Source organism: Styela clava, chromosome 15, assembly GCF_964204865.1.
Source record: "Styela clava chromosome 15, kaStyClav1.hap1.2, whole genome shotgun sequence".
NCBI lineage: Eukaryota > Metazoa > Chordata > Ascidiacea > Stolidobranchia > Styelidae > Styela > Styela clava.
Window position 1 is genome coordinate 7,914,884 of NC_135264.1, and position 21,596 is coordinate 7,936,479.

Sequence of the window (21,596 nt, forward strand, 5' to 3'; positions counted from 1 at the left end):
TGTATTTCGCAGTTGTTGGAAAACAGAGCAAAATCGAATGAAACGGCGACGAAAAGCCTACGACACTCGGTATTCCCAGCCGGTCACCCATGCAAGTACTAACCGAGCCCGACATTGCTTAACTTCCGAGATCGGGTGCATTCAACGTGGTATGGTTGTAGGCGGTAAAGCAGTAGTCTATTCGGCTATTTGTATTTCGCAGTTGTTGGAAAACAGAGCAAAATCGAATGAAACGGCGACGAAAAGCCTACACACTCGGTATTCCCAGCCGGTCACCCATGCAAGTACTTACCGAGCCCGACATTGCTTAACTTCCGAGATCGAACGAGATCGGGTGCATTCAACGTGGTATGGTTGTAGGCGATTAAACAGTAGTCTATTCGGCTATTTGTATTTCGCAGTTGTTGGAAAACAGAGCAAAATCGAACGAAACGGCGACTAAAAGCCTACGACACTCGGTATTCCCAGCCGGTCACCCATGCAAGTACTAACCGAGCCCGACATTGCTTAACTTCCGAGATCGAACGAGATCGGGTGCATTCAACGTGGTATGGTTGTAGGCGATAAAGTAGTAGTCTATTCGGCTATTTGTATTTCGCAGTTGTTGGAAAACAGAGCAAAATCGAATGGAACGGCGACGGAAAGCCTACGACACTCGGTATTCCCAGCAGGTCACCCATGCAAGTACTAACCAAGCCCGACATTGCTTAACTTCCGAGATCGAACGAGATCGGGTGCATTCAACGTGGTATGGTTGTAGGCGATAAAGTAGTAGTCTATTCGGCTATTTGTATTTCGTAGTTGTTGGAAAACAGAGCAAAATCGAATGAAACGGCGACGAAAAGCCTTCGACACTCGGTATTCCCAGCCGGTCACCCATGCAAGTACTAACCGAGCCCGACATTGCTTAACTTCCGAGATCGAACGAGATCTGGTGCATTCAACGTGGTATGGTTGTAGGCGATAAAGTAGTAGTCTATTCGGCTATTTGTATTTCGCAGTTGTTGGAAAACAGAGCAAAATCGAATGAAACGGCGACAAAAAGCCTACGACACTCGGTATTCCCAGCCGGTCACCCATGCAAGTACTAACCGAGCCCGACATTGCTTAACTTCCGAGATCGAGTGCATTCAACGTGGTATGGTTGAAGGCGATAAAGTAGTAGTCTATTCGGCTATTTGTATTTCGCAGTTGTTGGAAAACAGAGCAAAATCGAATGAAACGGCGATGAAAAGTCTACGACACTCGGTATTCCCAGCCGGTCACCCATGCAAGTACTAACCGAGCCCGACATTGCTTAACTTCCGAGATCGAACGAGATCGGGTGCATTCAACGTGGTATGTTTGTAGGCGATAAAGTAGTAGTATATTCGGCTATTTGTATTTCGCAGTTGTTGGAAAACAGAGCAAAATCGAATGAAACGGCGACGAAAAGCCTACGACACTCGGTATTCCCAGCCGGTCACCCATGCAAGTACTAACCGAGCCCGACATTGCTTAACTTCCGAGATCGAACGAGATCGGGTGCATTCAACGTGGTATGGTTGTAGGCGATAAAGTAGTAGTCTATTCGCCTATTTGTATTTCGCAGTTGTTGGAAAACAGAGCAAAATCGAATGAAACGGCGACGAAAAGCCTACGACACTCGGTATTCCCAGCCGGTCACCCATGCAAGTACTAACCGAGCCCGACATTGCTTAACTTCCGAGATCGAACGAGATCGGGTGCATTCAACGTGGTATGGTTGTAGGCGATAAAGTGGTAGTCTATTCGGCTATTTGTATTTCGCAGTTGTTGGAAAACAGAGCAAAATCGAATGAAACGGCGACGAAAAGCCTACGACACTCGGTATTCCCAGCCGGTCACCCATGCAAGTACTAACCGAGCCCGACATTGCTTAACTTCCGAGATCGAACGAGATCGGGTGCATTCAACGTGGTATGGTTGTAGGCGATAAAGTAGTAGTCTATTCGCCTATTTTTATTTCGCAGTTGTTGGAAAACAGAGCAAAATCGAATGAAACGGCGACGAAAAGCCTACGACACTCGGTATTCCCAGCCGGTCACCCATGTAAGTACTAACCGAGCCCGACATTGCTTAACTTCCGAGATAGAACGAGATCGGGTGCATTCAACGTGGTATGGTTGTAGGCGATAAAGTAGTAGTCTATTCGGCTATTTGTATTTCGCAGTTGTTGGAAAACAGAGCAAAATCGAATGGAACGGCGACGGAAAGCCTACGACACTCGGTATTCCCAGCAGGTCACCCATGCAAGTACTAACCAAGCCCGACATTGCTTAACTTCCGAGATCGAACGAGATCGGGTGCATTCAACGTGGTATGGTTGTAGGCGATAAAGTAGTAGTCTATTCGGCTATTTGTATTTCGTAGTTGTTGGAAAACAGAGCAAAATCGAATGAAACGGCGACGAAAAGCCTTCGACACTCGGTATTCCCAGCCGGTCACCCATGCAAGTACTAACCGAGCCCGACATTGCTTAACTTCCGAGATCGAACGAGATCTGGTGCATTCAACGTGGTATGGTTGTAGGCGATAAAGTAGTAGTCTATTCGGCTATTTGTATTTCGCAGTTGTTGGAAAACAGAGCAAAATCGAATGAAACGGCGACGAAAAGCCTACGACACTCGGTATTCCCAGCCGGTCACCCATGCAAGTACTAACCGAGCCCGACATTGCTTAACTTCCGAGATCGAACGAGATCGGGTGCATTCAACGTGGTATGGTTGTAGGCGATAAAGTAGTAGTCTATTCGCCTATTTGTATTTCGCAGTTGTTGGAAAACAGAGCAAAATCGAATGAAACGGCGACGAAAAGCCTACGACACTCGGTATTCCCAGCCGGTCACCCATGCAAGTACTAACCGAGCCCGACATTGCTTAACTTCCGAGATCGAACGAGATCGGGTGCATTCAACGTGGTATGGTTGTAGGCGATAAAGTGGTAGTCTATTCGGCTATTTGTATTTCGCAGTTGTTGGAAAACAGAGCAAAATCGAATGAAACGGCGACGAAAAGCCTACGACACTCGGTATTCCCAGCCGGTCACCCATGCAAGTACTAACCGAGCCCGACATTGCTTAACTTCCGAGATCGAACGAGATCGGGTGCATTCAACGTGGTATGGTTGTAGGCGATAAAGTAGTAGTCTATTCGCCTATTTTTATTTCGCAGTTGTTGGAAAACAGAGCAAAATCGAATGAAACGGCGACGAAAAGCCTACGACACTCGGTATTCCCAGCCGGTCACCCATGTAAGTACTAACCGAGCCCGACATTGCTTAACTTCCGAGATCGAACGAGATCGGGTGCATTCAACGTGGTATGGTTGTAGGCGATAAAGTAGTAGTCTATTCGGCTATTTGTATTTCGCAGTTGTTGGAAAACAGAGCAAAATCGAATGAAACGGCGACGAAAAGCCTACGACACTCGGTATTCCCAGCCGGTCACCCATGCAAGTACTAACCGAGCCCGACATTGCTTAACTTCCGAGATCGAACGAGATCGGGTGCATTCAACGTGGTATGGTTGTAGGCGACAAGGTAGTAGTCTATTCGGCTATTTGTATTTCGCAGTTGTTGGAAAGCAGAGCAAAATCGAATGAAACGGCGACGAAAAGCCTACGACACTCGGTATTCCCAGCCGGTCACCCATGCAAGTACTAACCGAGCCCGACATTGCTTAACTTCCGAGGTCGAACGAGATCGGGTGCATTCAACATGGTATGGTTGTAGGCGATAAAGTAGTAGTCTATTCGGCTATTTGTATTTCGCAGTTGTTGGAAAACAGAGCAAAATCGAATGAAACGGCGACGAAAAGCCTACGACACTCGGTATTCCCAGCCGGTCACCTATGCAAGTACTAACCGAGCCTGACATTGCTTAACTTCCGAGATCGAACGATAACGGGTGCATTCAACGTGGTATGGTTGTAGGCGATAAAGTAGTAGTCTATTCGGCTATTTGTATTTCGCAGTTGTTGGAAAACAGAGCAAAATCGAATGAAACGGCGACAAAAAGCCTACGACACTCGGTATTCCCAGCCGGTCACCCATGCAAGTACTAACCGAGCCCGACATTGCTTAACTTCCGAGATCGAGTGCATTCAACGTGGTATGGTTGAAGGCGATAAAGTAGTAGTCTATTCGGCTATTTGTATTTCGCAGTTGTTGGAAAACAGAGCAAAATCGAATGAAACGGCGATGAAAAGTCTACGACACTCGGTATTCCCAGCCGGTCACCCATGCAAGTACTAACCGAGCCCGACATTGCTTAACTTCCGAGATCGAACGAGATCGGGTGCATTCAACGTGGTATGTTTGTAGGCGATAAAGTAGTAGTCTATTCGGCTATTTGTATTTCGCAGTTGTTGGAAAACAGAGCAAAATCGAATGAAACGGCGACGAAAAGCCTACGACACTCGGTATTCCCAGCCGGTCACCCATGCAAGTACTAACCGAGCCCGACATTGCTTAACTTCCGAGATCGGGTGCATTCAACGTGGTATGGTTGTAGGCGGTAAAGCAGTAGTCTATTCGGCTATTTGTATTTCGCAGTTGTTGGAAAACAGAGCAAAATCGAATGAAACGGCGACGAAAAGCCTACACACTCGGTATTCCCAGCCGGTCACCCATGCAAGTACTTACCGAGCCCGACATTGCTTAACTTCCGAGATCGAACGAGATCGGGTGCATTCAACGTGGTATGGTTGTAGGCGATTAAACAGTAGTCTATTCGGCTATTTGTATTTCGCAGTTGTTGGAAAACAGAGCAAAATCGAACGAAACGGCGACTAAAAGCCTACGACACTCGGTATTCCCAGCCGGTCACCCATGCAAGTACTAACCGAGCCCGACATTGCTTAACTTCCGAGATCGAACGAGATCGGGTGCATTCAACGTGGTATGGTTGTAGGCGATAAAGTAGTAGTCTATTCGGCTATTTGTATTTCGCAGTTGTTGGAAAACAGAGCAAAATCGAATGGAACGGCGACGGAAAGCCTACGACACTCGGTATTCCCAGCAGGTCACCCATGCAAGTACTAACCAAGCCCGACATTGCTTAACTTCCGAGATCGAACGAGATCGGGTGCATTCAACGTGGTATGGTTGTAGGCGATAAAGTAGTAGTCTATTTGGCTATTTGTATTTCGTAGTTGTTGGAAAACAGAGCAAAATCGAATGAAACGGCGACGAAAAGCCTTCGACACTCGGTATTCCCAGCCGGTCACCCATGCAAGTACTAACCGAGCCCGACATTGCTTAACTTCCGAGATCGAACGAGATCTGGTGCATTCAACGTGGTATGGTTGTAGGCGATAAAGTGGTAGTCTATTCGGCTATTTGTATTTCGCAGTTGTTGGAAAACAGAGCAAAATCGAATGAAACGGCGACAAAAAGCCTACGACACTCGGTATTCCCAGCCGGTCACCCATGCAAGTACTAACCGAGCCCGACATTGCTTAACTTCCGAGATCGAACGAGATCGGGTGCATTCAACGTGGTATGGTTGTAGGCGATAAAGTAGTAGTCTATTCGGCTATTTGTATTTCGCAGTTGTTGGAAAACAGAGCAAAATCGAATGAAACGGCGACGAAAAGCCTACGACACTCGGTATTCCCAGCCGGTCACCCATGCAAGTACTAACCGAGCCCGACATTGCTTAACTTCCGAGATCGAACGAGATCGGGTGCATTCAACGTGGTATGGCTGTAGGCGATAAAGTAGTAGTCTATTCGGCTATTTGTATTTCGCAGTTGTTGGAAAACAGAGCAAAATCGAATGAAACGGCGATGAAAAGCCTACGACACTCGGTATTCCCAGCCGGTCACCCATGCAAGTACTAACCGAGCCCGACATTGCTTAACTTCCGAGATCGGGTGCATTCAACGTGGTATGGTTGTAGGCGGTAAAGCAGTAGTCTATTCGGCTATTTGTATTTCGCAGTTGTTGGAAAACAGAGCAAAATCGAATGAAACGGCGACGAAAAGCCTACGACACTCGGTATTCCCAGCCGGTCACCCATGCAAGTACTAACCGAGCCCGACATTGCTTAACTTCCGAGATCGAACGAGATCGGGTGCATTCAACGTGGTATGGTTGTAGGCGATTAAACAGTAGTCTATTCGGCTATTTGTATTTCGCAGTTGTTGGAAAACAGAGCAAAATCGAACGAAACGGCGACGAAAAGCCTACGACACTCGATATTCCCAGCCGGTCACCCATGCAAGTACTAACCGAGCCCGACATTGCTTAACTTCCGAGATCGAACGAGATCGGGTGCATTCAACGTGGTATGGTTGTAGGCGATAAAGTAGTAGTCTATTCGGCTATTTGTATTTCGCAGTTGTTGGAAAACAGAGCAAAATCGAATGGAACGGCGACGAAAAGCCTACGACACTCGGTATTCCCAGCCGGTCACCCATGCAAGTACTAACCGAGCCCGACATTGCTTAACTTCCGAGATCGAAAGAGATCGGATGCATTCAACGTGGTATGGTTGTAGGCGATAAAGTAGTAGTCTATTCGGCTATTTGTATTTCGCAGTTGTTGGAAAACAGATCAAAATCGAATGAAACGGCGACGAAAAGCCTACGACACTCGGTATTCCCAGCCGGTCACCCATGCAAGTACTAACCGAGATCGAACGAGATCGGGTGCATTCAACGTGGTATGGTTGTAGGCGATAAAGTAGTAGTCTATTCGGCTATTTGTATTTCGCAGTTGTTGGAAAACAGATCAAAATCGAATGAAACGGCGACGAAAAGCCTACGACACTCGGTATTCCCAGCCGGTCACCCATGCAAGTACTAACCGAGCCCGACATTGCTTAACTTCCGAGATCGAACGAGATCGGGTGCATTCAACGTGGTATGGTTGTAGGCGATAAAGTAGTAGTCTATTCGGCTATTTGTATTTCGCAGTTGTTGGAAAACAGAGCAAAATCCAATGAAACGGCGACGAAAAGCCTACGACACTCGGTATTCCCAGCCGGTCACCCATGCAAGTACTAACCGATCCTGACATTGCTTAACTTCCGAGATCGAACGATAACGGGTGCATTCAACGTGGTATGGTTGTAGGCGATAAAGTAGTAGTCTATTCGGCTATTTGTATTTCGCAGTTGTTGGAAAACAGAGCAAAATCGAATGAAACGGCGACAAAAAGCCTACGACACTCGGTATTCCCAGCCGGTCACCCATGCAAGTACTAAGCGAGCCCGACATTGCTTAACTTCCGAGATCGAGTGCATTCAACGTGGTATGGTTGTAGGCGATAAAGTAGTAGTCTATTCGGCTATTTGTATTTCGCAGTTGTTAGAAAACAGAGCAAAATCGAATGAAACGGCGACGAAAAGCCTTTGACACTCGGTATTCCCAGCCGGTCACCCATGCAAGTACTAACCGAGCCCGACATTGCTTAACTTCCGAGATCGAACGAGATCGGGTGCATTCAACGTGGTATGGTTGTAGGCGATAAAGTAGTAGTCTATTCGGCTATTTGTATTTCGCAGTTGTTGGAAAACAGAGCAAAATCGAATGAAACGGCGACGAAAAGCCTTCGACACTCGGTATTCCCAGCCGGTCACCCATGCAAGTACTAACCGAGCCCGACATTGCTTAACTTCCGAGATCGAACGAGATCGGGTGCATTCAACGTGGTATGGTTGTAGGCGATAAAGTAGTAGTCTATTCGGCTATTTGTATTTCGCAGTTGTTGGAAAACAGAGCAAAATCGAATGAAACGGCGACAAAAAGCCTACGACACTCGGTATTCCCAGCCGGTCACCCATGCAAGTACTAACCGAGCCCGACATTGCTTAACTTCCGAGATCGAACGAGATCGGGTGCATTCAACGTGGTATGGTTGTAGGCGATAAAGTAGTAGTCTATTCGGCTATTTGTATTTCGCAGTTGTTGGAAAACAGAGCAAAATCGAATGAAACGGCGACGAAAAGCCTACGACACTCGGTATTCCCAGCCGGTCACCCATGCAAGTACTAACCGAGCCCGACATTGCTTAACTTCCGAGATCGAACGAGATCGGGTGCATTCAACGTGGTATGGTTGTAGGCGATAAAGTAGTAGTCTATTCGGCTATTTGTATTTCGCAGTTGTTGGAAAACAGAGCAAAATCGAATGAAACGGCGATGAAAAGCCTACGACACTCGGTATTCCCAGCCGGTCACCCATGCAAGTACTAACCGAGCCCGACATTGCTTAACTTCCGAGATCGAGTGCATTCAACGTGGTATGGTTGAAGGCGATAAAGTAGTAGTCTATTTGGCTATTTGTATTTCGCAGTTGTTGGAAAACAGAGCAAAATCGAATGAAACGGCGATGAAAAGCCTACGACACTCGGTATTCCCAGCCGGTCACCCATGCAAGTACTAACCGAGCCCGACATTGCTTAACTTCCGAGATCGAACGAGATCGGGTGCATTCAACGTGGTATGTTTGTAGGCGATAAAGTAGTAGTCTATTCGGCTATTTGTATTTCGCAGTTGTTGGAAAACAGAGCAAAATCGAATGAAACGGCGACGAAAAGCCTACGACACTCGGTATTCCCAGCCGGTCACCCATGCAAGTACTAACCGAGCCCGACATTGCGTAACTTCCGAGATCGGGTGCATTCAACGTGGTATGGTTGTAGGCGGTAAAGCAGTAGTCTATTCGGCTATTTGTATTTCGCAGTTGTTGGAAAACAGAGCAAAATCGAATGAAACGGCGACGAAAAGCCTTTGACACTCGGTATTCCCAGCCGGTCACCCATGCAAGTACTAACCGAGCCCGACATTGCTTAACTTCCGAGATCGAACGAGATCGGGTGCATTCAACGTGGTATGGTTGTAGGCGATAAAGTAGTAGTCTATTCGGCTATTTGTATTTCGCAGTTGTTGGAAAACAGAGCAAAATCGAATGAAACGGCGATGAAAAGCCTACGACACTCGGTATTCCCAGCCGGTCACCCATGCAAGTACTAACCGAGCCCGACATTGCTTAACTTCCGAGATCGAGTGCATTCAACGTGGTATGGTTGAAGGCGATAAAGTAGTAGTCTATTTGGCTATTTGTATTTCGCAGTTGTTGGAAAACAGAGCAAAATCGAATGAAACGGCGATGAAAAGCCTACGACACTCGGTATTCCCAGCCGGTCACCCATGCAAGTACTAACCGAGCCCGACATTGCTTAACTTCCGAGATCGAACGAGATCGGGTGCATTCAACGTGGTATGGTTGTAGGCGATAAAGTAGTAGTCTATTCGGCTATTTGTATTTCGCAGTTGTTGGAAAACAGAGCAAAATCGAATGAAACGGCGACAAAAAGCCTACGACACTCGGTATTCCCAGCCGGTCACCCATGCAAGTACTAACCGAGCCCGACATTGCTTAACTTCCGAGATCGAACGAGATCGGGTGCATTCAACGTGGTATGGTTGTAGGCGATAAAGTAGTAGTCTATTCGGCTATTTGTATTTCGCAGTTGTTGGAAAACAGAGCAAAATCGAATGAAACGGCGACAAAAAGCCTACGACACTCGGTATTCCCAGCCGGTCACCCATGCAAGTACTAACCGAGCCCGACATTGCTTAACTTCCGAGATCGAACGAGATCGGGTGCATTCAACGTGGTATGGTTGTAGGCGATAAAGTAGTAGTCTATTCGGCTATTTGTATTTCGCAGTTGTTGGAAAACAGAGCAAAATCGAATGAAACGGCGACGAAAAGCCTACGACACTCGGTATTCCCAGCCGGTCACCCATGCAAGTACTAACCGAGCCCGACATTGCTTAACTTCCGAGATCGAACGAGATCGGGTGCATTCAACGTGGTATGGTTGTAGGCGATAAAGTAGTAGTCTATTCGGCTATTTGTATTTCGCAGTTGTTGGAAAACAGAGCAAAATCGAATGAAACGGCGATGAAAAGCCTACGACACTCGGTATTCCCAGCCGGTCACCCATGCAAGTACTAACCGAGCCCGACATTGCTTAACTTCCGAGATCGAGTGCATTCAACGTGGTATGGTTGAAGGCGATAAAGTAGTAGTCTATTTGGCTATTTGTATTTCGCAGTTGTTGGAAAACAGAGCAAAATCGAATGAAACGGCGATGAAAAGCCTACGACACTCGGTATTCCCAGCCGGTCACCCATGCAAGTACTAACCGAGCCCGACATTGCTTAACTTCCGAGATCGAACGAGATCGGGTGCATTCAACGTGGTATGTTTGTAGGCGATAAAGTAGTAGTCTATTCGGCTATTTGTATTTCGCAGTTGTTGGAAAACAGAGCAAAATCGAATGAAACGGCGACGAAAAGCCTACGACACTCGGTATTCCCAGCCGGTCACCCATGCAAGTACTAACCGAGCCCGACATTGCGTAACTTCCGAGATCGGGTGCATTCAACGTGGTATGGTTGTAGGCGGTAAAGCAGTAGTCTATTCGGCTATTTGTATTTCGCAGTTGTTGGAAAACAGAGCAAAATCGAATGAAACGGCGACGAAAAGCCTTTGACACTCGGTATTCCCAGCCGGTCACCCATGCAAGTACTAACCGAGCCCGACATTGCTTAACTTCCGAGATCGAACGAGATCGGGTGCATTCAACGTGGTATGGTTGTAGGCGATAAAGTAGTAGTCTATTCGGCTATTTGTATTTCGCAGTTGTTGGAAAACAGAGCAAAATCGAATGAAACGGCGATGAAAAGCCTACGACACTCGGTATTCCCAGCCGGTCACCCATGCAAGTACTAACCGAGCCCGACATTGCTTAACTTCCGAGATCGAGTGCATTCAACGTGGTATGGTTGAAGGCGATAAAGTAGTAGTCTATTTGGCTATTTGTATTTCGCAGTTGTTGGAAAACAGAGCAAAATCGAATGAAACGGCGATGAAAAGCCTACGACACTCGGTATTCCCAGCCGGTCACCCATGCAAGTACTAACCGAGCCCGACATTGCTTAACTTCCGAGATCGAACGAGATCGGGTGCATTCAACGTGGTATGGTTGTAGGCGATTAAACAGTAGTCTATTCGGCTATTTGTATTTCGCAGTTGTTGGAAAACAGAGCAAAATCGAACGAAACGGCGACGAAAAGCCTACGACACTCGGTATTCCCAGCCGGTCACCCATGCAAGTACTAACCGAGCCCGACATTGCTTAACTTCCGAGATCGAACGAGATCGGGTGCATTCAACGTGGTATGGTTGTAGGCGATAAAGTAGTAGTCTATTCGGCTATTTGTATTTCGCAGTTGTTGGAAAACAGAGCAAAATCGAATGGAACGGCGACGAAAAGCCTACGACACTCGGTATTCCCAGCCGGTCACCCATGCAAGTACTAACCGAGCCCGACATTGCTTAACTTCCGAGATCGAACGAGATCGGGTGCATTCAACGTGGTATGGTTGTAGGCGATAAAGTAGTAGTCTATTCGGCTATTTGTATTTCGCAGTTGTTGGAAAACAGAGCAAAATCGAATGGAACGGCGACGAAAAGCCTACGACACTCGGTATTCCCAGCCGGTCACCCATGCAAGTACTAACCGAGCCCGACATTGCTTAACTTCCGAGATCGAACGAGATCGGGTGCATTCAACGTGGTATGGTTGTAGGCGATAAAGTAGTAGTCTATTCGGCTATTTGTATTTCGCAGTTGTTGGAAAACAGAGCAAAATCGAATGAAACGGCGACGAAAAGCCTACGACACTCGGTATTCCCAGCCGGTCACCCATGCAAGTACTAACCGAGATCGAACGAGATCGGGTGCATTCAACGTGGTATGGTTGTAGGCGATAAAGTAGTAGTCTATTCGGCTATTTGTATTTCGCAGTTGTTGGAAAACAGAGCAAAATCGAATGAAACGGCGACGAAAAGCCTACGACACTCGGTATTCCCAGCCGGTCACCCATGCAAGTACTAACCGAGCCCGACATTGCTTAACTTCCGAGATCGAACGAGATCGGGTGCATTCAACGTGGTATGGTTGTAGGCGATAAAGTAGTAGTCTATTCGGCTATTTGTATTTCGCAGTTGTTGGAAAACAGAGCAAAATCGAATGAAACGGCGACGAAAAGCCTACGACACTCGGTATTCCCAGCCGGTCACCCATGCAAGTACTAACCGAGCCTGACATTGCTTAACTTCCGAGATCGAACGATAACGGCTGCATTCAACGTGGTATGGTTGTAGGCGATAAAGTAGTAGTCTATTCGGCTATTTGTATTTTGCAGTTGTTGGAAAACAGAGCAAAATCGAATGAAACGGCGACAAAAAGCCTACGACACTCGGTATTCCCAGCCGGTCACCCATGCAAGTACTAACCGAGCCCGACATTGCTTAACTTCCGAGATCGAGTACATTCAACGTGGTATGGTTGTAGGCGATAAAGTAGTAGTCTATTCGGCTATTTGTATTTCGCAGTTGTTGGAAAACAGAGCAAAATCGAATGAAACGGCGACGAAAAGCCTACGACACTCGGTATTCCCAGCAGGTCACCCATGCAAGTACTAACCGAGCCCGACATTGCTTAACTTCCGAGATCGAACGAGATCGGGTGCATTCAACGTGGTATGGTTGTAGGCGATAAAGTAGTAGTCTATTCGGCTATTTGTATTTCGCAGTTGTTGGAAAACAGAGCAAAATCGAATGAAACGGCGACGAAAAGCCTACGACACTCGGTATTCCCAGCCGGTCACCCATGCAAGTACTAACCGAGCACGACATTGCTTAACTTCCGAGATCGAACGATAACGGGTGCATTCAACGTGGTATGGTTGTAGGCGATAAAGTAGTAGTGTATTCGGCTATTTGTATTTCGCAGTTGTTGGAAAACAGAGCAAAATCGAATGAAACGGCGACAAAAAGCCTACGACACTCGGTATTCCCAGCCGGTCACCCATGCAAGTACTAACCGAGCCCGACATTGCTTAACTTCCGAGATCGAACGAGATCGGGTGCATTCAACGTGGTATGGTTGTAGGCGATAAAGTAGTAGTCTATTCGGCTATTTGTATTTCGCAGTTGTTGTAAAACAGAGCAAAATCGAATGAAACGGCGACGAAAAGCCTTCGACACTCGGTATTCCCAGCCGGTCACCCATGCAAGTACTAACCGAGCCCGACATTGCTTAACTTCCGAGATCGAACGAGATCGGGTGCATTCAACGTGGTATGGTTGTAGGCGATAAAGTAGTAGTCTATTCGGCTATTTGTATTTCGCAGTTGTTGGAAAACAGAGCAAAATCGAATGAAACGGCGACAAAAAGCCTACGACACTCGGTATTCCCAGCCGGTCACCCATGCAAGTACTAACCGAGCCCGACATTGCTTAACTTCCGAGATCGAACGAGATCGGGTGCATTCAACGTGGTATGGTTGTAGGCGATAAAGTAGTAGTCTATTCGGCTATTTGTATTTCGCAGTTGTTGGAAAACAGAGCAAAATCGAATGAAACGGCGACGAAAAGCCTACGACACTCGGTATTCCCAGCCGGTCACCCATGCAAGTACTAACCGAGCCCGACATTGCTTAACTTCCGAGATCGAACGAGATCGGGTGCATTCAACGTGGTATGGTTGTAGGCGATAAAGTAGTAGTCTATTCGGCTATTTGTATTTTGCAGTTGTTGGAAAACAGAGCAAAATCGAATTAAACGGCGACGAAAAGCCTACGACACTCGGTATTCCCAGCCGGTCACCCATGCAAGTACTAATCGAGCCCGACATTGCTTAACTTCCGAGATCGAACGAGATCAGGTGCATTCGACGTGGTATGGTTGTAGGCGATAAAGTAGTAGTCTATTCGGCTATTTGTATTTTGCAGTTGTTGGAAAACAGAGCAAAATCGAATGAAACGGCGACGAAAAGCCTACGACACTCGGTATTCCCAGCCGGTCACCCATGAAAGTACTAACCGAGCCCGACATTGCTTAACTTCCGAGATCGAACGAGATCGGGTGCATTCAACGTGGTATGGTTGTAGGCGATAAAGTAGTAGTCTATTCGGCTATTTGTATTTCGCAGTTGTTGGAAAACAGAGCAAAATCGAATGAAACGGCGACGAAAAGCCTACGACACTCGGTATTCCCAGCCGGTCACCCATGCAAGTTCTAACCGAGCCTGACATTGCTTAACTTCCGAGATCGAACGATAACGGGTGCATTCAACGTGGTATGGTTGTAGGCGATAAAGTAGTAGTCTATTCGGCTATTTGTATTTCGCAGTTGTTGGAAAACAGAGCAAAATCGAATGAAACGGCGACAAAAAGCCTACGACACTCGGTATTCCCAGCCGGTCACCCATGCAAGTACTAACCGAGCCCGACATTGCTTAACTTCCGAGATCGAGTGCATTGAACGTGGTATGGTTGTAGGCGATAAAGTAGTAGTCTATTCGGCTATTTGTATTTCGCAGTTGTTGGAAAACAGAGCAAAATCGAATGAAACGGCGACGAAAAGCCTACGACACTCGGTATTCCCAGCAGGTCACCCATGCAAGTACTAACCGAGCCCGACATTGCTTAACTTCCGAGATCGAACGAGATCGGGTGCATTCAACGTGGTATGGTTGTAGGCGATAAAGTAGTAGTCTATTCGGCTATTTGTATTTCGCAGTTGTTGGAAAACAGAGCAAAATCGAATGAAACGGCGACGAAAAGCCTACGACACTCGGTATTCCCAGCCGGTCACCCATGCAAGTACTAACCGAGCCCGACATTGCTTAACTTCCGAGATCGAACGATAACGGGTGCATTCAACGTGGTATTGTTGTAGGCGATAAAGTAGTAGTGTATTCGGCTATTTGTATTTCGCAGTTGTTGGAAAACAGAGCAAAATCGAGTGAAACGGCGACAAAAAGCCTACGACACTCGGTATTCCCAGCCGGTCACCCATGCAAGTACTAACCGAGCCCGACATTGCTTAACTTCCGAGATCGAACGAGATCGGGTGCATTCAACGTGGTATGGTTGTAGGCGATAAAGTAGTAGTCTATTCGGCTATTTGTATTTTGCAGTTGTTGGAAAACAGAGCAAAATCGAATGAAGCGGCGACGAAAAGCCTACGACACTCGGTATTCCCAGCCGGTCACCCATGCAAGTACTAACCGAGCCCGACATTGCTTAACTTCCGAGATCGAACGAGATCGGATGCATTCGACGTGGTATGGTTGTAGGCGATAAAGTAGTAGTCTATTCGGCTATTTGTATTTTGCAGTTGTTGGAAAACAGAGCAAAATCGAATGAAACGGCGACGAAAAGCCTACGACACTCGGTATTCCCAGCCGGTCACCCATGCAAGTACTAACCGAGCCCGACATTGCTTAACTTCCGAGATCGAACGAGATCGGGTGCATTCAACGTGGTATGGTTGTAGGCGATAAAGTAGTAGTCTATTCGGCTATTTGTATTTCGCAGTTGTTGGAAAACAGAGCAAAATCGAATGAAACGGCGACGAAAAGCCTACGACACTCGGTATTCCCAGCCGGTCACCCATGCAAGTACTAACCGAGCCTGACAATGCTTAACTTCCGATATCGAACGATAACGGGTGCATTCAACGAGGTATGGTTGTAGGCGATAAAGTAGTAGTCTATTCGGCTATTTGTATTTCGCAGTTGTTGTAAAACAGAGCAAAATCGAATGAAACGGCGACGAAAAGCCTTCGACACTCGGTATTCCCAGCCGGTCACCCATGCAAGTACTAACCGAGCCCGACATTGCTTAACTTCCGAGATCGAACGAGATCGGGTGCATTCAACGTGGAATGGTTGTAGGCGATAAAGTAGTAGTCTATTCGGCTATTTGTATTTCGCAGTTGTTGTAAAACAGAGCAAAATCGAATGAAACGGCGACGAAAAGCCTTCGACACTCGGTATTCCCAGCCGGTCACCCATGCAAGTACTAACCGAGCCCGACATTGCTTAACTTCCGAGATCGAACGAGATCGGGTGCATTCAACGTGGTATGGTTGTAGGCGATAAAGTAGTAGTCTATTCGGCTATTTGTATTTCGCAGTTGTTGGAAAACAGAGCAAAATCGAATGAAACGGCGACAAAAAGCCTACGACACTCGGTATTCCCAGCCGGTCACCCATGCAAGTACTAACCGAGCCCGACATTGCTTAACTTCCGAGATCGAACGAGATCGGGTGCATTCAACGTGGTATGGTTGTAGGCGATAAAGTAGTAGTCTATTCGGCTATTTGTATTTCGCAGTTGTTGGAAAACAGAGCAAAATCGAATGAAACGGCGACGAAAAGCCTACGACACTCGGTATTCCCAGCCGGTCACCCATGCAAGTACTAACCGAGCCCGACATTGCTTAACTTCCGAGATCGAACGAGATCGGGTGCATTCAACGTGGTATGGTTGTAGGCGATAAAGTAGTAGTCTATTCGGCTATTTGTATTTTGCAGTTGTTGGAAAACAGAGCAAAATCGAATTAAACGGCGACGAAAAGCCTACGACACTCGGTATTCCCAGCCGGTCACCCATGCAAGTACTAACCGAGCCCGACATTGCTTAACTTCCGAGATCGAACGAGATCGGGTGCATTCGACGTGGTATGGTTGTAGGCGATAAAGTAGTAGTCTATTCGGCTATTTGTATTTTGCAGTTGTTGGAAAACAGAGCAAAATCGAATGAAACGGCGACGAAAAGCCTACGACACTCGGTATTCCCAGCCGGTCACCCATGCAAGTACTAACCGAGCCCGACATTGCTTAACTTCCGAGATCGAACGAGATCGGGTGCATTCAACGTGGTATGGTTGTAGGCGATGAAGTAGTAGTCTATTCGGCTATTTGTATTTCGCAGTTGTTGGAAAACAGAGCAAAATCGAATGAAACGGCGACGAAAAGCCTACGACACTCGGTATTCCCAGCCGGTCACCCATGCAAGTACTAACCGAGCCTGACATTGCTTAACTTCCGAGATCGAACGATAACGGGTGCATTCAACGTGGTATGGTTGAAGGCGATAAAGTAGTAGTCTATTCGGCTATTTGTATTTCGCAGTTGTTGGAAAACAGAGCAAAATCGAATGAAACGGCGACAAAAAGCCTACGACACTCGGTATTCCCAGCCGGTCACCCATGCAAGTACTAACCGAGCCCGACATTGCTTAACTTCCGAGATCGAGTGCATTGAACGTGGTATGGTTGTAGGCGATAAAGTAGTAGTCTATTCGGCTATTTGTATTTCGCAGTTGTTGGAAAACAGAGCAAAATCGAATGAAACGGCGACGAAAAGCCTACGACACTCGGTATTCCCAGCAGGTCACCCATGCAAGTACTAACCGAGCCCGACATTGCTTAACTTCCGAGATCGAACGAGATCGGGTGCATTCAACGTGGTATGGTTGTAGGCGATAAAGTAGTAGTCTATTCGGCTATTTGTATTTCGCAGTTGTTGGAAAACAGAGCAAAATCGAATGAAACGGCGACGAAAAGCCTACGACACTCGGTATTCCCAGCCGGTCACCCATGCAAGTACTAACCGAGCCCGACATTGCTTAACTTCCGAGATCGAACGATAACGCGTGCATTCAACGTGGTATGGTTGTAGGCGATAAAGTAGTAGTGTATTCGGCTATTTGTATTTCGCAGTTGTTGGAAAACAGAGCAAAATCGAGTGAAACGGCGACAAAAAGCCTACGACACTCGGTATTCCCAGCCGGTCACCCATGCAAGTATTAACCGAGCCCGACATTGCTTAACTTCCGAGATCGAACGAGATCGGGTGCATTCAACGTGGTATGGTTGTAGGCGATAAAGTAGTAGTCTATTCGGCTATTTGTATTTTGCAGTTGTTGGAAAACAGAGCAAAATCGAATGAAGCGGCGACGAAAAGCCTACGACACTCGGTATTCCCAGCCGGTCACCCATGCAAGTACTAACCGAGCCCGACATTGCTTAACTTCCGAGATCGAACGAGATCGGGTGCATTCGACGTGGTATGGTTGTAGGCGATAAAGTAGTAGTCTATTCGGCTATTTGTATTTTGCAGTTGTTGGAAAACAGAGCAAAATCGAATGAAACGGCGACGAAAAGCCTACGACACTCGGTATTCCCAGCCGGTCACCCATGCAAGTACTAACCGAGCCCGACATTGCTTAACTTCCGAGATCGAACGAGATCGGGAGCATTCAACGTGGTATGGTTGTAGGCGATAAAGTAGTAGTCTATTCGGCTATTTGTATTTCGCAGTTGTTGGAAAACAGAGCAAAATCGAATGAAACGGCGACGAAAAGCCTACGACACTCGGTATTCCCAGCCGGTCACCCATGCAAGTACTAACCGAGCCTGACAATGCTTAACTTCCGATATCGAACGATAACGGGTGCATTCAACGTGGTATGGTTGTAGGCGATAAAGTAGTAGTCTATTCGGCTATTTGTATTTCGCAGTTGTTGGAAAACAGAGCAAAATCGAATGAAACGGCGACAAAAAGCCTACGACACTCGGTATTCCCAGCCGGTCACCCATGCAAGTACTAACCGAGCCCGACATTGCTTAACTTCCGAGATCGAGTGCATTCAACGTGGTATGGTTGTAGGCGATAAAGTAGTAGTCTATTCGGCTATTTGTATTTCGCAGTTATTGGAAAACAGAGCAAAATCGAATGAAACGGCGACGAAAAGCCTACGACACTCGGTATTCCCAGCAGGTCACCCATGCAAGTACTAACCGAGCCCGACATTGCTTAACTTCCGAGATCGAACGAGATCGGGTGCATTCAACGTGGTATGGTTGTAGGCGATAAAGTAGTAGTCTATTCGGCTATTTGTATTTTGCAGTTGTTGGAAAACAGAGCAAAATCGAATGAAACGGCGACGAAAAGCCTACGACACTCGGTATTCCCAGCCGGTCACCCATGCAAGTACTAACCGAGCCCGACATTGCTTAACTTCCGAGATCGGACGAGATCGGGTGCATTCAACGTGGTATGGTTGTAGGCGATAAAGTAGTAGTCTATTCGGCTATTTGTATTTCGCAGTTGTTGGAAAACAGAGCAAAATCGAATGAAACGGCGACGAAAAGCCTACGACACTCGGTATTCCCAGCAGGTCACCCATGCAAGTACTAACCGAGCCCGACATGCTTAACTTCCGAGATCGAACGAGATCGGGTGCATTCAACGTGGTATGGTTGTAGGCGATAAAGTAGTAGTCTATTCGGCTATTTGTATTTCGCAGTTGTTGGAAAACAAAGCAAAATCGAATGAAACGGCGACGAAAAGCCTACGACACTCGGTATTCCCAGCCGGTCACCCATGCAAGTAATAACCGAGCCTGACATTGCTTAACTTCCGATATCGAACGATAACTGGTGCATTCAACGTGGTATGGTTGTAGGCGATAAAGTAGTAGTCTATTCGGCTATTTGTATTTCGCAGTTGTTGGAAAACAGAGCAAAATCGAATGAAACGGCGACAAAAAGCCTACGACACTCGGTATTCCCAGCCGGTCACCCATGCAAGTACTAACCGAGCCCGACATTGCTTAACTTCCGAGATCGAGTGCATTCAACGTGGTATGGTTGTAGGCGATAAAGTAGTAGTCTATTCGGCTATTTGTATTTCGCAGTTGTTGGAAAACAGAGCAAAATCGAATGAAACGGCGACGAAAAGCCTACGACACTCGGTATTCCCAGCAGGTCACCCATGCAAGTACTAACCGTGCCCGACATTGCTTAACTTCCGAGATCGAACGAGATCGGGTGCATTCAACGTGGTATGGTTGTAGGCGATAAAGTAGTAGTCTAATCGGCTATTTGTATTTCGCAGTTGTTGGAAAACAGAGCAAAATCGAATGAAACGGCGACGAAAAGCCTACGACACTCGGTATTCCCAGCCGGTCACCCATGCAAGTACTAACCGAGCCCGACATTGCTTAACTTCCGAGATCGAACGAGATCGGGTGCATTCAACGTGGTATGGTTGTAGGCGATAAAGTAGTAGTCTATTCGGCTATTTGTATTTTGCAGTTGTTGGAAAACAGAGCAAAATCGAATGAAGCGGCGACGAAAAGCCTACGACACTCGGTATTCCCAGCCGGTCACCCATGCAAGTACTAACCGAGCCCGACATTGCTTAACTTCCGAGATCGAGTGCATTCGACGTGGTATGGTTGTAGGCGATAAAGTAGTAGTCTATTCGGCTATTTGTATTTTGCAGTTGTTGGAAAACAGAGCAAAATCGAATGAAACGGCGACAAAAAGCCTACGACACTCGGTATTCCCAGCCGGTCACCCATGCAAGTACTAACCGAGCCCGACATTGCTTAACTTCCGTGATCGAGTGCATTCAACGTGGTATGGTTGTAGGCGATAAAGTAGTAGTCTATTCGGCTATTTGTATTTCGCAGTTGTTGGAAAACAGAGCAAAATCAAATGAAACGGCGACGAAAAGCCTACGACACTCGGTATTCCCAGCAGGTCACCCATGCAAGTACTAACCGAGCCCGACATTGCTTAACTTCCGAGATCGAACGAAATCGGGTGAATTCAACGTGGTATGGTTGTAGGCGATAAAGTAGTAGTCTATTCGGCTATTTGTATTTCGCAGTTGTTGGAAAACAGAGCAAAATCGAATGAAACGGCGACGAAAAGCCTACGACACTAGGTATTCCCAGCCGGTCACCCATGCAAGTACTAACCGAGCCCGACATTGCTTAACTTCCGAGATCGAACGATAACGGGTGCATTCAACGTGGTATGGTTGTAGGCGATAAAGTAGTAGTGTATTCGGCTATTTGTATTTCGCAGTTGTTGGAAAACAGAGCAAAATCGAGTGAAACGGCGACAAAAAGCCTACGACACTCGGTATTCCCAGCCGGTCACCCATGCAAGTACTAACCGAGCCCGACATTGCTTAACTTCCGAGATCGAACGAGATCGGGTGCATTCAACGTGGTATGGTTGTAGGCGATAAAGTAGTAGTCTATTCGGCTATTTGTATTTTGCAGTTGTTGGAAAACAGAGCAAAATCGAATGAAGCGGCGACGAAAAGCCTACGACACTCGGTATTCCCAGCCGGTCACCCATGCAAGTACTAACCGAGCCCGACATTGCTTAACTTCCGAGATCGAACGAGATCGGGTGCATACGACGTGGTATGGTTGTAGGCGATAAAGTAGTAGTCTATTCGGCTATTTGTATTTTGCAGTTGTTGGAAAACAGAGCAAAATCGAATGAAACGGCGACGAAAAGCCTACGACACTCGGTATTCCCAGCCGGTCACCCATGCAAGTACTAACCGAGCCCGACATTGCTTAACTTCCGAGATCGAACGAGATCGGGTGCATTCAACGTGGTATGGTTGTAGGCGATAAAGTAGTAGTCTATTCGGCTATTTGTATTTCGCAGTTGTTGGAAAACAGAGCAAAATCGAATGAAACGGCGACGAAAAGCCTACGACACTCGGTATTCCCAGCCGGTCACCCATGCAAGTACTAACCGAGCCTGACATTGCTTAACTTCCGATATCGAACGATAACGGGTGCATTCAACGTGGTATGGTTGTAGGCGATAAAGTAGTAGTCTATTCGGCTATTTGTATTTCGCAGTTGTTGGAAAACAGAGCAAAATC

The 21,596-nt window shown here is 47.0% G+C and overlaps 75 non-coding genes and 32 pseudogenes across 75 annotated transcripts; all 107 read right to left on the reverse strand.

Annotated features, from left to right (window-relative positions):
* Positions 1-54: 54 nt before the first annotated feature.
* On the reverse strand, positions 55-163 carry LOC144411981 (5S ribosomal RNA; annotated as a pseudogene).
* Positions 164-244: 81 nt separating this feature from the next.
* LOC144416761 (5S ribosomal RNA) lies at positions 245-362 on the reverse strand. Its single transcript, XR_013472654.1, has one exon. It is a non-coding gene; the product is annotated as a 5S ribosomal RNA (ribosomal RNA).
* An 81-nt stretch (positions 363-443) lies between these two features.
* LOC144413809 (5S ribosomal RNA) lies at positions 444-562 on the reverse strand. Its single transcript, XR_013469700.1, has one exon. It is a non-coding gene; the product is annotated as a 5S ribosomal RNA (ribosomal RNA).
* An 81-nt stretch (positions 563-643) lies between these two features.
* LOC144413087 (5S ribosomal RNA) lies at positions 644-762 on the reverse strand. The gene has a single exon (XR_013469141.1). It is a non-coding gene; the product is annotated as a 5S ribosomal RNA (ribosomal RNA).
* An 81-nt stretch (positions 763-843) lies between these two features.
* LOC144417453 (5S ribosomal RNA) lies at positions 844-962 on the reverse strand. Its single transcript, XR_013473346.1, has one exon. It is a non-coding gene; the product is annotated as a 5S ribosomal RNA (ribosomal RNA).
* An 81-nt stretch (positions 963-1,043) lies between these two features.
* On the reverse strand, positions 1,044-1,152 carry LOC144412822 (5S ribosomal RNA; annotated as a pseudogene).
* An 81-nt stretch (positions 1,153-1,233) lies between these two features.
* Positions 1,234-1,352, reverse strand: LOC144417190 (5S ribosomal RNA). Its single transcript, XR_013473083.1, has one exon. It is a non-coding gene; the product is annotated as a 5S ribosomal RNA (ribosomal RNA).
* An 81-nt stretch (positions 1,353-1,433) lies between these two features.
* On the reverse strand, positions 1,434-1,552 carry LOC144413810 (5S ribosomal RNA). Its single transcript, XR_013469701.1, has one exon. It is a non-coding gene; the product is annotated as a 5S ribosomal RNA (ribosomal RNA).
* An 81-nt stretch (positions 1,553-1,633) lies between these two features.
* On the reverse strand, positions 1,634-1,752 carry LOC144413811 (5S ribosomal RNA). Its single transcript, XR_013469702.1, has one exon. It is a non-coding gene; the product is annotated as a 5S ribosomal RNA (ribosomal RNA).
* Positions 1,753-1,833: 81 nt separating this feature from the next.
* On the reverse strand, positions 1,834-1,952 carry LOC144413812 (5S ribosomal RNA). Its single transcript, XR_013469703.1, has one exon. It is a non-coding gene; the product is annotated as a 5S ribosomal RNA (ribosomal RNA).
* An 81-nt stretch (positions 1,953-2,033) lies between these two features.
* On the reverse strand, positions 2,034-2,152 carry LOC144417357 (5S ribosomal RNA). The gene has a single exon (XR_013473250.1). It is a non-coding gene; the product is annotated as a 5S ribosomal RNA (ribosomal RNA).
* Positions 2,153-2,233: 81 nt separating this feature from the next.
* On the reverse strand, positions 2,234-2,352 carry LOC144413146 (5S ribosomal RNA). Its single transcript, XR_013469183.1, has one exon. It is a non-coding gene; the product is annotated as a 5S ribosomal RNA (ribosomal RNA).
* Positions 2,353-2,433: 81 nt separating this feature from the next.
* On the reverse strand, positions 2,434-2,552 carry LOC144417454 (5S ribosomal RNA). Its single transcript, XR_013473347.1, has one exon. It is a non-coding gene; the product is annotated as a 5S ribosomal RNA (ribosomal RNA).
* An 81-nt stretch (positions 2,553-2,633) lies between these two features.
* LOC144413813 (5S ribosomal RNA) lies at positions 2,634-2,752 on the reverse strand. The gene has a single exon (XR_013469704.1). It is a non-coding gene; the product is annotated as a 5S ribosomal RNA (ribosomal RNA).
* Positions 2,753-2,833: 81 nt separating this feature from the next.
* LOC144413814 (5S ribosomal RNA) lies at positions 2,834-2,952 on the reverse strand. The gene has a single exon (XR_013469705.1). It is a non-coding gene; the product is annotated as a 5S ribosomal RNA (ribosomal RNA).
* An 81-nt stretch (positions 2,953-3,033) lies between these two features.
* Positions 3,034-3,152, reverse strand: LOC144413815 (5S ribosomal RNA). The gene has a single exon (XR_013469706.1). It is a non-coding gene; the product is annotated as a 5S ribosomal RNA (ribosomal RNA).
* Positions 3,153-3,233: 81 nt separating this feature from the next.
* LOC144414574 (5S ribosomal RNA) lies at positions 3,234-3,352 on the reverse strand. Its single transcript, XR_013470464.1, has one exon. It is a non-coding gene; the product is annotated as a 5S ribosomal RNA (ribosomal RNA).
* An 81-nt stretch (positions 3,353-3,433) lies between these two features.
* LOC144413816 (5S ribosomal RNA) lies at positions 3,434-3,552 on the reverse strand. The gene has a single exon (XR_013469707.1). It is a non-coding gene; the product is annotated as a 5S ribosomal RNA (ribosomal RNA).
* An 81-nt stretch (positions 3,553-3,633) lies between these two features.
* On the reverse strand, positions 3,634-3,752 carry LOC144415614 (5S ribosomal RNA). Its single transcript, XR_013471506.1, has one exon. It is a non-coding gene; the product is annotated as a 5S ribosomal RNA (ribosomal RNA).
* An 81-nt stretch (positions 3,753-3,833) lies between these two features.
* LOC144412665 (5S ribosomal RNA) lies at positions 3,834-3,952 on the reverse strand (annotated as a pseudogene).
* An 81-nt stretch (positions 3,953-4,033) lies between these two features.
* Positions 4,034-4,142, reverse strand: LOC144412823 (5S ribosomal RNA; annotated as a pseudogene).
* Positions 4,143-4,223: 81 nt separating this feature from the next.
* On the reverse strand, positions 4,224-4,342 carry LOC144417191 (5S ribosomal RNA). The gene has a single exon (XR_013473084.1). It is a non-coding gene; the product is annotated as a 5S ribosomal RNA (ribosomal RNA).
* An 81-nt stretch (positions 4,343-4,423) lies between these two features.
* Positions 4,424-4,532, reverse strand: LOC144411982 (5S ribosomal RNA; annotated as a pseudogene).
* Positions 4,533-4,613: 81 nt separating this feature from the next.
* LOC144416762 (5S ribosomal RNA) lies at positions 4,614-4,731 on the reverse strand. Its single transcript, XR_013472655.1, has one exon. It is a non-coding gene; the product is annotated as a 5S ribosomal RNA (ribosomal RNA).
* An 81-nt stretch (positions 4,732-4,812) lies between these two features.
* Positions 4,813-4,931, reverse strand: LOC144413818 (5S ribosomal RNA). The gene has a single exon (XR_013469709.1). It is a non-coding gene; the product is annotated as a 5S ribosomal RNA (ribosomal RNA).
* An 81-nt stretch (positions 4,932-5,012) lies between these two features.
* On the reverse strand, positions 5,013-5,131 carry LOC144413257 (5S ribosomal RNA). The gene has a single exon (XR_013469294.1). It is a non-coding gene; the product is annotated as a 5S ribosomal RNA (ribosomal RNA).
* An 81-nt stretch (positions 5,132-5,212) lies between these two features.
* Positions 5,213-5,331, reverse strand: LOC144417455 (5S ribosomal RNA). Its single transcript, XR_013473348.1, has one exon. It is a non-coding gene; the product is annotated as a 5S ribosomal RNA (ribosomal RNA).
* An 81-nt stretch (positions 5,332-5,412) lies between these two features.
* On the reverse strand, positions 5,413-5,531 carry LOC144413819 (5S ribosomal RNA). The gene has a single exon (XR_013469710.1). It is a non-coding gene; the product is annotated as a 5S ribosomal RNA (ribosomal RNA).
* Positions 5,532-5,612: 81 nt separating this feature from the next.
* Positions 5,613-5,731, reverse strand: LOC144414689 (5S ribosomal RNA). The gene has a single exon (XR_013470578.1). It is a non-coding gene; the product is annotated as a 5S ribosomal RNA (ribosomal RNA).
* Positions 5,732-5,812: 81 nt separating this feature from the next.
* LOC144411983 (5S ribosomal RNA) lies at positions 5,813-5,921 on the reverse strand (annotated as a pseudogene).
* Positions 5,922-6,002: 81 nt separating this feature from the next.
* Positions 6,003-6,121, reverse strand: LOC144413820 (5S ribosomal RNA). Its single transcript, XR_013469711.1, has one exon. It is a non-coding gene; the product is annotated as a 5S ribosomal RNA (ribosomal RNA).
* Positions 6,122-6,202: 81 nt separating this feature from the next.
* Positions 6,203-6,321, reverse strand: LOC144414737 (5S ribosomal RNA). Its single transcript, XR_013470627.1, has one exon. It is a non-coding gene; the product is annotated as a 5S ribosomal RNA (ribosomal RNA).
* Positions 6,322-6,402: 81 nt separating this feature from the next.
* On the reverse strand, positions 6,403-6,521 carry LOC144416253 (5S ribosomal RNA). The gene has a single exon (XR_013472146.1). It is a non-coding gene; the product is annotated as a 5S ribosomal RNA (ribosomal RNA).
* Positions 6,522-6,779: 258 nt separating this feature from the next.
* On the reverse strand, positions 6,780-6,898 carry LOC144413821 (5S ribosomal RNA). The gene has a single exon (XR_013469712.1). It is a non-coding gene; the product is annotated as a 5S ribosomal RNA (ribosomal RNA).
* An 81-nt stretch (positions 6,899-6,979) lies between these two features.
* LOC144412885 (5S ribosomal RNA) lies at positions 6,980-7,098 on the reverse strand (annotated as a pseudogene).
* An 81-nt stretch (positions 7,099-7,179) lies between these two features.
* LOC144412877 (5S ribosomal RNA) lies at positions 7,180-7,288 on the reverse strand (annotated as a pseudogene).
* An 81-nt stretch (positions 7,289-7,369) lies between these two features.
* LOC144417343 (5S ribosomal RNA) lies at positions 7,370-7,488 on the reverse strand. Its single transcript, XR_013473237.1, has one exon. It is a non-coding gene; the product is annotated as a 5S ribosomal RNA (ribosomal RNA).
* Positions 7,489-7,569: 81 nt separating this feature from the next.
* Positions 7,570-7,688, reverse strand: LOC144416035 (5S ribosomal RNA). The gene has a single exon (XR_013471929.1). It is a non-coding gene; the product is annotated as a 5S ribosomal RNA (ribosomal RNA).
* An 81-nt stretch (positions 7,689-7,769) lies between these two features.
* Positions 7,770-7,888, reverse strand: LOC144413822 (5S ribosomal RNA). The gene has a single exon (XR_013469713.1). It is a non-coding gene; the product is annotated as a 5S ribosomal RNA (ribosomal RNA).
* Positions 7,889-7,969: 81 nt separating this feature from the next.
* On the reverse strand, positions 7,970-8,088 carry LOC144413823 (5S ribosomal RNA). The gene has a single exon (XR_013469714.1). It is a non-coding gene; the product is annotated as a 5S ribosomal RNA (ribosomal RNA).
* Positions 8,089-8,169: 81 nt separating this feature from the next.
* Positions 8,170-8,278, reverse strand: LOC144412824 (5S ribosomal RNA; annotated as a pseudogene).
* An 81-nt stretch (positions 8,279-8,359) lies between these two features.
* Positions 8,360-8,478, reverse strand: LOC144416019 (5S ribosomal RNA). Its single transcript, XR_013471913.1, has one exon. It is a non-coding gene; the product is annotated as a 5S ribosomal RNA (ribosomal RNA).
* Positions 8,479-8,559: 81 nt separating this feature from the next.
* On the reverse strand, positions 8,560-8,668 carry LOC144412787 (5S ribosomal RNA; annotated as a pseudogene).
* Positions 8,669-8,749: 81 nt separating this feature from the next.
* Positions 8,750-8,868, reverse strand: LOC144417345 (5S ribosomal RNA). The gene has a single exon (XR_013473239.1). It is a non-coding gene; the product is annotated as a 5S ribosomal RNA (ribosomal RNA).
* Positions 8,869-8,949: 81 nt separating this feature from the next.
* LOC144412825 (5S ribosomal RNA) lies at positions 8,950-9,058 on the reverse strand (annotated as a pseudogene).
* An 81-nt stretch (positions 9,059-9,139) lies between these two features.
* On the reverse strand, positions 9,140-9,258 carry LOC144413824 (5S ribosomal RNA). Its single transcript, XR_013469715.1, has one exon. It is a non-coding gene; the product is annotated as a 5S ribosomal RNA (ribosomal RNA).
* An 81-nt stretch (positions 9,259-9,339) lies between these two features.
* Positions 9,340-9,458, reverse strand: LOC144413825 (5S ribosomal RNA). Its single transcript, XR_013469716.1, has one exon. It is a non-coding gene; the product is annotated as a 5S ribosomal RNA (ribosomal RNA).
* An 81-nt stretch (positions 9,459-9,539) lies between these two features.
* Positions 9,540-9,658, reverse strand: LOC144413826 (5S ribosomal RNA). The gene has a single exon (XR_013469717.1). It is a non-coding gene; the product is annotated as a 5S ribosomal RNA (ribosomal RNA).
* An 81-nt stretch (positions 9,659-9,739) lies between these two features.
* On the reverse strand, positions 9,740-9,858 carry LOC144413827 (5S ribosomal RNA). The gene has a single exon (XR_013469718.1). It is a non-coding gene; the product is annotated as a 5S ribosomal RNA (ribosomal RNA).
* Positions 9,859-9,939: 81 nt separating this feature from the next.
* LOC144412827 (5S ribosomal RNA) lies at positions 9,940-10,048 on the reverse strand (annotated as a pseudogene).
* Positions 10,049-10,129: 81 nt separating this feature from the next.
* Positions 10,130-10,248, reverse strand: LOC144416020 (5S ribosomal RNA). Its single transcript, XR_013471914.1, has one exon. It is a non-coding gene; the product is annotated as a 5S ribosomal RNA (ribosomal RNA).
* An 81-nt stretch (positions 10,249-10,329) lies between these two features.
* LOC144412788 (5S ribosomal RNA) lies at positions 10,330-10,438 on the reverse strand (annotated as a pseudogene).
* Positions 10,439-10,519: 81 nt separating this feature from the next.
* On the reverse strand, positions 10,520-10,638 carry LOC144417347 (5S ribosomal RNA). The gene has a single exon (XR_013473240.1). It is a non-coding gene; the product is annotated as a 5S ribosomal RNA (ribosomal RNA).
* An 81-nt stretch (positions 10,639-10,719) lies between these two features.
* On the reverse strand, positions 10,720-10,828 carry LOC144412828 (5S ribosomal RNA; annotated as a pseudogene).
* Positions 10,829-10,909: 81 nt separating this feature from the next.
* Positions 10,910-11,028, reverse strand: LOC144413829 (5S ribosomal RNA). Its single transcript, XR_013469720.1, has one exon. It is a non-coding gene; the product is annotated as a 5S ribosomal RNA (ribosomal RNA).
* An 81-nt stretch (positions 11,029-11,109) lies between these two features.
* LOC144413830 (5S ribosomal RNA) lies at positions 11,110-11,228 on the reverse strand. Its single transcript, XR_013469721.1, has one exon. It is a non-coding gene; the product is annotated as a 5S ribosomal RNA (ribosomal RNA).
* Positions 11,229-11,309: 81 nt separating this feature from the next.
* Positions 11,310-11,428, reverse strand: LOC144413831 (5S ribosomal RNA). The gene has a single exon (XR_013469722.1). It is a non-coding gene; the product is annotated as a 5S ribosomal RNA (ribosomal RNA).
* An 81-nt stretch (positions 11,429-11,509) lies between these two features.
* On the reverse strand, positions 11,510-11,628 carry LOC144413832 (5S ribosomal RNA). Its single transcript, XR_013469723.1, has one exon. It is a non-coding gene; the product is annotated as a 5S ribosomal RNA (ribosomal RNA).
* Positions 11,629-11,886: 258 nt separating this feature from the next.
* LOC144413833 (5S ribosomal RNA) lies at positions 11,887-12,005 on the reverse strand. Its single transcript, XR_013469724.1, has one exon. It is a non-coding gene; the product is annotated as a 5S ribosomal RNA (ribosomal RNA).
* An 81-nt stretch (positions 12,006-12,086) lies between these two features.
* On the reverse strand, positions 12,087-12,205 carry LOC144412709 (5S ribosomal RNA; annotated as a pseudogene).
* An 81-nt stretch (positions 12,206-12,286) lies between these two features.
* LOC144412675 (5S ribosomal RNA) lies at positions 12,287-12,395 on the reverse strand (annotated as a pseudogene).
* Positions 12,396-12,476: 81 nt separating this feature from the next.
* Positions 12,477-12,595, reverse strand: LOC144414656 (5S ribosomal RNA). The gene has a single exon (XR_013470546.1). It is a non-coding gene; the product is annotated as a 5S ribosomal RNA (ribosomal RNA).
* Positions 12,596-12,676: 81 nt separating this feature from the next.
* Positions 12,677-12,795, reverse strand: LOC144412217 (5S ribosomal RNA; annotated as a pseudogene).
* An 81-nt stretch (positions 12,796-12,876) lies between these two features.
* LOC144413834 (5S ribosomal RNA) lies at positions 12,877-12,995 on the reverse strand. The gene has a single exon (XR_013469725.1). It is a non-coding gene; the product is annotated as a 5S ribosomal RNA (ribosomal RNA).
* Positions 12,996-13,076: 81 nt separating this feature from the next.
* LOC144416036 (5S ribosomal RNA) lies at positions 13,077-13,195 on the reverse strand. The gene has a single exon (XR_013471930.1). It is a non-coding gene; the product is annotated as a 5S ribosomal RNA (ribosomal RNA).
* An 81-nt stretch (positions 13,196-13,276) lies between these two features.
* On the reverse strand, positions 13,277-13,395 carry LOC144413835 (5S ribosomal RNA). Its single transcript, XR_013469726.1, has one exon. It is a non-coding gene; the product is annotated as a 5S ribosomal RNA (ribosomal RNA).
* Positions 13,396-13,476: 81 nt separating this feature from the next.
* Positions 13,477-13,595, reverse strand: LOC144413836 (5S ribosomal RNA). The gene has a single exon (XR_013469727.1). It is a non-coding gene; the product is annotated as a 5S ribosomal RNA (ribosomal RNA).
* Positions 13,596-13,676: 81 nt separating this feature from the next.
* LOC144416939 (5S ribosomal RNA) lies at positions 13,677-13,795 on the reverse strand. The gene has a single exon (XR_013472831.1). It is a non-coding gene; the product is annotated as a 5S ribosomal RNA (ribosomal RNA).
* An 81-nt stretch (positions 13,796-13,876) lies between these two features.
* On the reverse strand, positions 13,877-13,995 carry LOC144414505 (5S ribosomal RNA). The gene has a single exon (XR_013470395.1). It is a non-coding gene; the product is annotated as a 5S ribosomal RNA (ribosomal RNA).
* Positions 13,996-14,076: 81 nt separating this feature from the next.
* On the reverse strand, positions 14,077-14,195 carry LOC144412932 (5S ribosomal RNA; annotated as a pseudogene).
* An 81-nt stretch (positions 14,196-14,276) lies between these two features.
* Positions 14,277-14,385, reverse strand: LOC144412881 (5S ribosomal RNA; annotated as a pseudogene).
* Positions 14,386-14,466: 81 nt separating this feature from the next.
* Positions 14,467-14,585, reverse strand: LOC144414667 (5S ribosomal RNA). Its single transcript, XR_013470557.1, has one exon. It is a non-coding gene; the product is annotated as a 5S ribosomal RNA (ribosomal RNA).
* An 81-nt stretch (positions 14,586-14,666) lies between these two features.
* Positions 14,667-14,785, reverse strand: LOC144418272 (5S ribosomal RNA; annotated as a pseudogene).
* Positions 14,786-14,866: 81 nt separating this feature from the next.
* On the reverse strand, positions 14,867-14,985 carry LOC144413837 (5S ribosomal RNA). Its single transcript, XR_013469728.1, has one exon. It is a non-coding gene; the product is annotated as a 5S ribosomal RNA (ribosomal RNA).
* An 81-nt stretch (positions 14,986-15,066) lies between these two features.
* On the reverse strand, positions 15,067-15,185 carry LOC144416901 (5S ribosomal RNA). Its single transcript, XR_013472794.1, has one exon. It is a non-coding gene; the product is annotated as a 5S ribosomal RNA (ribosomal RNA).
* An 81-nt stretch (positions 15,186-15,266) lies between these two features.
* LOC144413838 (5S ribosomal RNA) lies at positions 15,267-15,385 on the reverse strand. Its single transcript, XR_013469729.1, has one exon. It is a non-coding gene; the product is annotated as a 5S ribosomal RNA (ribosomal RNA).
* An 81-nt stretch (positions 15,386-15,466) lies between these two features.
* LOC144412977 (5S ribosomal RNA) lies at positions 15,467-15,585 on the reverse strand (annotated as a pseudogene).
* Positions 15,586-15,666: 81 nt separating this feature from the next.
* LOC144417037 (5S ribosomal RNA) lies at positions 15,667-15,785 on the reverse strand. The gene has a single exon (XR_013472929.1). It is a non-coding gene; the product is annotated as a 5S ribosomal RNA (ribosomal RNA).
* An 81-nt stretch (positions 15,786-15,866) lies between these two features.
* LOC144416037 (5S ribosomal RNA) lies at positions 15,867-15,985 on the reverse strand. The gene has a single exon (XR_013471931.1). It is a non-coding gene; the product is annotated as a 5S ribosomal RNA (ribosomal RNA).
* An 81-nt stretch (positions 15,986-16,066) lies between these two features.
* Positions 16,067-16,185, reverse strand: LOC144413840 (5S ribosomal RNA). Its single transcript, XR_013469731.1, has one exon. It is a non-coding gene; the product is annotated as a 5S ribosomal RNA (ribosomal RNA).
* Positions 16,186-16,266: 81 nt separating this feature from the next.
* LOC144413841 (5S ribosomal RNA) lies at positions 16,267-16,385 on the reverse strand. Its single transcript, XR_013469732.1, has one exon. It is a non-coding gene; the product is annotated as a 5S ribosomal RNA (ribosomal RNA).
* An 81-nt stretch (positions 16,386-16,466) lies between these two features.
* LOC144415468 (5S ribosomal RNA) lies at positions 16,467-16,585 on the reverse strand. The gene has a single exon (XR_013471360.1). It is a non-coding gene; the product is annotated as a 5S ribosomal RNA (ribosomal RNA).
* Positions 16,586-16,666: 81 nt separating this feature from the next.
* Positions 16,667-16,785, reverse strand: LOC144413842 (5S ribosomal RNA). Its single transcript, XR_013469733.1, has one exon. It is a non-coding gene; the product is annotated as a 5S ribosomal RNA (ribosomal RNA).
* An 81-nt stretch (positions 16,786-16,866) lies between these two features.
* LOC144412496 (5S ribosomal RNA) lies at positions 16,867-16,985 on the reverse strand (annotated as a pseudogene).
* An 81-nt stretch (positions 16,986-17,066) lies between these two features.
* Positions 17,067-17,175, reverse strand: LOC144412883 (5S ribosomal RNA; annotated as a pseudogene).
* An 81-nt stretch (positions 17,176-17,256) lies between these two features.
* LOC144414678 (5S ribosomal RNA) lies at positions 17,257-17,375 on the reverse strand. Its single transcript, XR_013470568.1, has one exon. It is a non-coding gene; the product is annotated as a 5S ribosomal RNA (ribosomal RNA).
* An 81-nt stretch (positions 17,376-17,456) lies between these two features.
* LOC144418393 (5S ribosomal RNA) lies at positions 17,457-17,575 on the reverse strand (annotated as a pseudogene).
* Positions 17,576-17,656: 81 nt separating this feature from the next.
* On the reverse strand, positions 17,657-17,775 carry LOC144415819 (5S ribosomal RNA). The gene has a single exon (XR_013471713.1). It is a non-coding gene; the product is annotated as a 5S ribosomal RNA (ribosomal RNA).
* An 81-nt stretch (positions 17,776-17,856) lies between these two features.
* LOC144415469 (5S ribosomal RNA) lies at positions 17,857-17,975 on the reverse strand. The gene has a single exon (XR_013471361.1). It is a non-coding gene; the product is annotated as a 5S ribosomal RNA (ribosomal RNA).
* An 81-nt stretch (positions 17,976-18,056) lies between these two features.
* On the reverse strand, positions 18,057-18,175 carry LOC144414793 (5S ribosomal RNA). The gene has a single exon (XR_013470684.1). It is a non-coding gene; the product is annotated as a 5S ribosomal RNA (ribosomal RNA).
* An 81-nt stretch (positions 18,176-18,256) lies between these two features.
* Positions 18,257-18,375, reverse strand: LOC144412916 (5S ribosomal RNA; annotated as a pseudogene).
* Positions 18,376-18,456: 81 nt separating this feature from the next.
* LOC144412381 (5S ribosomal RNA) lies at positions 18,457-18,565 on the reverse strand (annotated as a pseudogene).
* Positions 18,566-18,646: 81 nt separating this feature from the next.
* Positions 18,647-18,765, reverse strand: LOC144414691 (5S ribosomal RNA). The gene has a single exon (XR_013470580.1). It is a non-coding gene; the product is annotated as a 5S ribosomal RNA (ribosomal RNA).
* Positions 18,766-18,846: 81 nt separating this feature from the next.
* On the reverse strand, positions 18,847-18,965 carry LOC144413962 (5S ribosomal RNA). The gene has a single exon (XR_013469852.1). It is a non-coding gene; the product is annotated as a 5S ribosomal RNA (ribosomal RNA).
* Positions 18,966-19,046: 81 nt separating this feature from the next.
* On the reverse strand, positions 19,047-19,164 carry LOC144417310 (5S ribosomal RNA). The gene has a single exon (XR_013473204.1). It is a non-coding gene; the product is annotated as a 5S ribosomal RNA (ribosomal RNA).
* Positions 19,165-19,245: 81 nt separating this feature from the next.
* On the reverse strand, positions 19,246-19,364 carry LOC144413084 (5S ribosomal RNA; annotated as a pseudogene).
* An 81-nt stretch (positions 19,365-19,445) lies between these two features.
* Positions 19,446-19,554, reverse strand: LOC144412382 (5S ribosomal RNA; annotated as a pseudogene).
* An 81-nt stretch (positions 19,555-19,635) lies between these two features.
* Positions 19,636-19,754, reverse strand: LOC144415399 (5S ribosomal RNA). The gene has a single exon (XR_013471291.1). It is a non-coding gene; the product is annotated as a 5S ribosomal RNA (ribosomal RNA).
* An 81-nt stretch (positions 19,755-19,835) lies between these two features.
* On the reverse strand, positions 19,836-19,954 carry LOC144413843 (5S ribosomal RNA). Its single transcript, XR_013469734.1, has one exon. It is a non-coding gene; the product is annotated as a 5S ribosomal RNA (ribosomal RNA).
* An 81-nt stretch (positions 19,955-20,035) lies between these two features.
* Positions 20,036-20,144, reverse strand: LOC144412844 (5S ribosomal RNA; annotated as a pseudogene).
* Positions 20,145-20,225: 81 nt separating this feature from the next.
* LOC144412921 (5S ribosomal RNA) lies at positions 20,226-20,334 on the reverse strand (annotated as a pseudogene).
* An 81-nt stretch (positions 20,335-20,415) lies between these two features.
* LOC144416121 (5S ribosomal RNA) lies at positions 20,416-20,534 on the reverse strand. The gene has a single exon (XR_013472015.1). It is a non-coding gene; the product is annotated as a 5S ribosomal RNA (ribosomal RNA).
* Positions 20,535-20,615: 81 nt separating this feature from the next.
* LOC144417713 (5S ribosomal RNA) lies at positions 20,616-20,734 on the reverse strand (annotated as a pseudogene).
* An 81-nt stretch (positions 20,735-20,815) lies between these two features.
* Positions 20,816-20,934, reverse strand: LOC144413844 (5S ribosomal RNA). The gene has a single exon (XR_013469735.1). It is a non-coding gene; the product is annotated as a 5S ribosomal RNA (ribosomal RNA).
* An 81-nt stretch (positions 20,935-21,015) lies between these two features.
* Positions 21,016-21,134, reverse strand: LOC144415936 (5S ribosomal RNA). Its single transcript, XR_013471830.1, has one exon. It is a non-coding gene; the product is annotated as a 5S ribosomal RNA (ribosomal RNA).
* Positions 21,135-21,215: 81 nt separating this feature from the next.
* LOC144413845 (5S ribosomal RNA) lies at positions 21,216-21,334 on the reverse strand. The gene has a single exon (XR_013469736.1). It is a non-coding gene; the product is annotated as a 5S ribosomal RNA (ribosomal RNA).
* An 81-nt stretch (positions 21,335-21,415) lies between these two features.
* Positions 21,416-21,534, reverse strand: LOC144412678 (5S ribosomal RNA; annotated as a pseudogene).
* Between the last annotated feature and the right edge of the window lie 62 nt (positions 21,535-21,596).